The following is a 5,799-nucleotide window of genomic DNA, read 5'->3' on the forward strand; positions in this document are numbered from 1 at the left end:
CACCTCCATGCACGTTCTTGTGTGCGCGTGTCCTCCCGGGAAAGCGTGTCCTCAGTGAATCCCACCGAGCTGTGACAATGGCACCAAATCCATCGCCAGGGGGTGGGGTTGTCCTTGCAGAACATTGTTGCTCCAGCGGGGTGGTTGGGATTATTATTGTTGCTCCAGCAGGGTGAAATAACTTTTTGAGATATCCTGCTCACAGACAGACAGACGGACAGACAGACAAATAGGGGTGAAAACACAGCCTCTGCCCATCTTTGGTGGCAGAGGAAGTTATCAATGTTCGGTTAATTTCCCCCTCATGGCAGCTACCCTCGATTGATGTCTGTGACGACATAAAATGCCACTAGTTAAGCTGCTTTGACATCCAGCTGCTGTCAACCACTTGTCATGATGCTGCAGCAAAAGCATTTGTAACACCTCGGGCCTTATCCTACCAGATAGATTCTTAACTCATATTTCTACTAATGGCTCCCACTCTTGCTAGACCTGATATCTAACGTCCCCTCTAAACTTCACTTCTTACCCTCAGCTCTCCAAATCATATTATCTTGAAAGTGATCATCGCTCTGTTCGTCTTTAAGGTACCGCCAAGGTACCACCATGTATACATTTTGACGTCATTATGGTTCTGAGGTCCAAAACAGGTTGTACCTTTTTTAACCTTGATGCCAGCTTGGCTCCTCATGGATGTGGATGAGATAATAGTATGGATGTGGTGAAAAATATAGATGGTTCATCTAATGAACTGCAATCTCCTCTGTCATACCTGCGTCATATAGATCTGATGCTCAGTCATCGTTTTGGCATTTTCTTCATCCCATTTCCTGCCAACAATGCTCCGGCAGGTTTTAGTTGGGTTAATACAAGGACTGTCACAGGCAGAGACAAAGTCCAGATGCCAGCATCATGCAGGTAGTCTCTCTCTTTAATTGGGGCAATATGTGTCATTCAAGTAGTCCATTGGTATCTGCAATGAAACTAGTGTGGTATGACATTAAAAACTTTTTAAGCCATTTAAATCAACTTCGTAGCAGTCACCAATTTCACTGCATGTGTGGCAAAGAGTAGAATCATGTTGGAAAATGTACTTTTTAGCCCCTATAAAGTGATCCCAGACAGAAGGATTTAACTACACTTCCAAGAGTTTGATGTAATGGAGAACTTTCACACACCTCACATATTACTCGATTGTGGATCACATAGGAAAGCCCTTTGCTCAAAACCGGATGTCCTGTTGGTATTACAATTTCCATCACTTTCGTTGCTCCCTCTAGCGTTTCATCAGAAGATACTTGACATGCACAGCTTACTAACTAACCATGATATTCTTGTACCTTACAAGTAGTTATGGCTTATTTGATCCAAGCTTTTATCACAACTATATATCTTTCAAAAGTTTTGCTGGCATGAAGTTCTGAATTTAATGAGCAGGTGCAGGAATCATTCAGAGGGCTGTTCAGGTAGAATGGAGGGTCCCTAAGGGATACCATCCAGGGGGTCAAGTGCAGTGCCCCGGCGCACCTGTACAGCCTGCAGTGAAAGACGCTTTCTGTGCAAGCCAGCATGCCGGCGGGAGACGTGTGGGAAGGCAGTAACCTTTGAGCGACGGCATTGTGCAACGCACAAAGGTAAGATCTGAACGTCGCGCGTGTGAACGTGGCCCAGGCATGAGAGGCCGAGCCCGAGCACAGACTGGCTTTTGTCTGACAGAGCGACGGTCATGGTTGCCATCCGGGTCGATGGTATAACTGTCAAACTTTATGGCCCTTTCGGTCTATTTGGCAACATGGCATTCTATTTCTGAGCCAAATCCCAGGACAAAAAGAAAATAAACCACACTTCACAAATTGTTTTTAATTGTACAAGTAGATTCAAGGAAACATACACAGAAGGCTCTTATGGCTTTTTTGATGCCCTATTAATGTAATCTAAAAGCTTATTTACTTCCCGTGTTTAATACTAACCCTATTCTTATCATAAACCTAAATCATTAAACATCTATATATCCCTTTAACATTTAAAAGCAGGGAATTTGGATGAATGACCTACTGTTTTGGGAAATGCGAAAGGATATTTATTGTCTACAGTGTAATTCATCCTGGCCAGCCACCCCCAAAGCCTCATTTAAGGATTGCATGCTCCAAGACACAACACCCATCTTGGAACCATCAGAACGGCAGTTTTTTTGTTTTGTTTTCGTCGTGCTCGATTGTGTCATGGATCGAACCCAGTCTTGGCCACTTGATGGTGACCACATTACCAACTGAGTTATTATTTTGCCTCTGAGCCTTAATTCAGATTCCTTTTGCCACATTTGAACCGACAACCATTGAAATCAAGTGCTCTTATCTCAATATTGTTGTGGGCCGGGTATCGGCTGCGAGCACGATCGCGAGTTGGAGCAGCAGAGACGACGCCACCGAACACCCGGAATTCAGATTGTTACCCTCGGATAACTCCGAGGGTACGGGTCCCTTACAGGACCGTGAATCGTCACTAATTCAACCACGTGGTACAGGGTTATTTGCCAAACTTCAAAATACCTAGAGGCCCACATGGCGAGCTACCGAGGAATTCACACCCTCGACGAAGCACGAACGGGACGAGCCATTTCCGTGCTCGACCCGTGCATAACCCGAGTGAATGGTTACCGAGGTCCCGTTGGTCCAAATGCACAACGACGGCGGCAACGGCCTTTTTAATCACCCAACACGCACCGTGTTAAACCAATGAAGGAAAGGAAAAAGATGAGCTGAAACATTCAACAATAGGAGTATTTATTTACAATAGGTGGGGAAGGAACACATAAAGGGTAGAGTTAAACCAACTATAAAGGATGCAAATAATGTACAGCAAAAACACTTAACCAGTTGCTACTTAAAGACGGGCCCACAGGACACACACACATGCACACACAAAAGAAATGGACCTCAATGGTCTTTATTTGGCTCTCCAGCCGCGGAGGATAGTTTGGCTGGGAGTCAGGATGGCTGGCTTCCTGGCCGCGAGCACGCGGCTGGACGTCCACCCCTCCCAGAGCTTCGGTCGCCAGAAGACGGACCAGGGCAGCCAGACGCAGACCAGCGCCAGCGACGAGATGAGGCCAGACCAGCGTCGAGAGATGCGATCCGAGAACCAGGCCAGCGAGATGGGACCAAACCAGCGTGGAGCTGCGATCAGGAGCAGCGACAGGAGACCAGCAGCTGTGGACACCGCGCCGTCCCGTCTATCTCCTCTCGCTGGTCCAGACCACCACACTTTCTTCTCAGGCGGGAGGGGCCTCTTCTCTCTGGCCACTCGCCTCCTCATTGGTCAGACTCATCGCGCGATTCCCTGGCTGTCCTCCAATGGACAGGCCCACGGTAGGCGGGGCAACTCCCACTCTTCTGGGTGGAGTCCTGAGCGGAGGCGTTTGTGGCTCCGCCCACCTCCTCACCTCTGGCTACGTGCGTAATGGCATCGGGTCGAGGAAGTGAGGCAAAGGCGTGTTGTTGTTGTTGTTGTGGTTGTTATCGTTGATGTAAAAATAAAAGAAAACCCTGACTAAAAAAGTAATTCACAGCGCACACATGTAATTCCCAGTACACACAGGTAGGGGGCCCTAACTAGAAACACACACTTATCAAAATAACTAAGCTACGGGGACAGCTGTCTGTCTGTGTGCACAAGGCTTCCAAATTCATAACAATATTACAGCACCATTCATACGCATTGTATCAACATCGTACTGTCAGACCCCGCTATTCGTAGTTTATAAAATGTGACCTGCTTCAACATTCATGGCCCCGTGCTTCGCTTATTTGCAGGGTTTTTTTTTTTTTTGCGTTTTTGCAGGGTTTTTTTTGGTTTTTTTTCGATTTTTCACGGGGTTTTTTGTGTAAGTAAAGGCCCGGTCACACCTTGACGTTTTAGCCAGCGATGGCAACGTGTTAAAATGTATGTAAAACGCTGGCTTACGTTGAACTTTTGATGTTTTTTTTTAAAGATTCGGACGTATTCATAGCGACTTGGTCTTATGTATAACGCATTGGTAACTACACAGAACGTTTCGTTGTGTTATAGATAACTTATACCAACGAATGCTGAACCTGTTGTCGGCCTACACAACCGATGCCCAACGATAGTCTAACTCAGGCATAGCGCGTTGCACGCATCGCCGACGATGTCGTGGCGTAGCCTATTAAAAGGCTGACGCACAACGATTCGAATCATAACTGCCGTAGAAATGGAAGTGTCAACATCGCGGTCACACCTTGGCGATCTTGCCAGCGTATGCCGACCTAAGAAAAATGTGTCTAAAACGTTGGGGGCACGTCGAATACGGCATGGGTAAGTTTGGTATACGTGAGTAGAAGGCTAAATACGCTATCATAAGTCGTAGTAAGTAGAGTACGTCAAGAAATTTTGAACATGTTCAAAATTTTACGACGTACTCGGCGTATGACACACGTTCGCATGCGATGAGGATAAGTTTTACACAAGATATGTGGACGCTTACACACGTCCACAAAGGCTACTTATAAGCTACTCATAAGTCGAAACACGTCGCGGTAATGTCTTTTTTACGCGAAACTTATTTCTAACTTGTGTTTGACGTGCTTTGAACCAATTCTTTACGTAGTCCCAACACACATCGAGTATGTAGACGTATTCCAATGACGTCTTCCGGTCGACAAAAAAAAAAAATGAATGTGTTTCTCGCTTGCAACTGCCATATAAAGACGTGTTCCCAGCGGTTTTGGGAATTGGTATATAAAAATGGTGCTCATAAAAGGGGAACCCAACCGTGTTTTGGAGTCCTTTTTGAGTTGATGTCCATGTCAGCAGTAACAGTATCAGTATCAGTATCAGTATTAGCATTAGTATTAGTTTGTTCATGTTGGCAGTAGTAGGTGGGTGTGAGGGGGAGGGTGTGGGTTATGATGGATCGTCCTTGCGTCCGCGTGTCCACGGGTAGGTTCATAGGCTGCCACTCAACGATTTAAATGGCTGCATCTCCACTATTGAAAGTAGACGCTTGCGCTCAACAATTGGATTTTTTTTACACTCAACGACTTTGAAATGGTACCACTCAGCTAGTTTCATTGTTTACAATGAACGATTTAAATTGCTGTCACTCGCCTTTGTTTTTATTTTTATTTATTTATTTATTTTTTGACGCTGGGGTTTGGAAATTTGAAGCGTTTCTTCTGAACGTGTTAAAACGCTCAAACTCGACTATTTTAAATAGACGCTGCCGATAGACAATTGGAATCATAGCCAAGCTAGACATCGAAGTGTGAACATCCTCGTCATGCCGAAGAAAAGTTTGAAGAATGCTGCAAATAAGTGTCCTGGCCGTGGCCGTGGACGCTGACGCAAGGACGATCCATTATACCGACGTCTTTCAGCCTATGAGTAACTTAAAAGTAACGTCTGTCGATGTGTGTCAACGATCGCGTAACGTGCCAACAACACGTTAATCATAGGTTAGAAATAAGTTTCGGGTATGCTAAACATTACCTCGGCGTGTCTCAACATATGATTAACTTACAAGTTGCATGTGTTGACGTCTGTCAACGATCGCAGACCGTGCCTACAACTTGTGGCCAGCGTAGCGGAACGTCTGAGTCATACGCCGGCATACGTCATGAAATTTCAAGCATGAAAAAATTTGAGGACAACCGAAAAGTACAACGTTTAAAGCCAACGTACAACGACTTATGGCAACGTACTACAATGTATGCCAGCGTGCTCTTAATGTTATCAAAACTTACCCATAACGTATTCAACGTTTGCCAGCGTTTTAGAAAA

General features: G+C 45.4%; 1 long non-coding RNA gene across 2 annotated transcripts in view; it reads right to left on the reverse strand.

Moving 5' to 3' along the window:
* The window catches only part of LOC147019749 (uncharacterized), a 7,278-nt gene extending 1,813 nt beyond the window's left edge, over positions 1-5,465 (reverse strand). Inside the window, exons 1-2 of one of the 2 annotated variants that reach the window (XR_015061500.1) lie at positions 773-5,465; positions 1-195 (exon numbers count right to left, since the gene is read on the reverse strand). The exon at positions 1-195 is cut by the window's left edge and continues 58 nt beyond it. This is a non-coding gene — a long non-coding RNA (uncharacterized LOC147019749). The other variant, XR_015061499.1, reaches the window with a different exon arrangement.
* Between the last annotated feature and the right edge of the window lie 334 nt (positions 5,466-5,799).

The sequence above is a fragment of the Eptatretus burgeri genome, chromosome 9 (assembly GCF_056783735.1).
Source record: "Eptatretus burgeri isolate ZD-2024b chromosome 9, Ebu_testis_v1, whole genome shotgun sequence".
Taxonomy (NCBI): domain Eukaryota; kingdom Metazoa; phylum Chordata; class Myxini; order Myxiniformes; family Myxinidae; genus Eptatretus; species Eptatretus burgeri.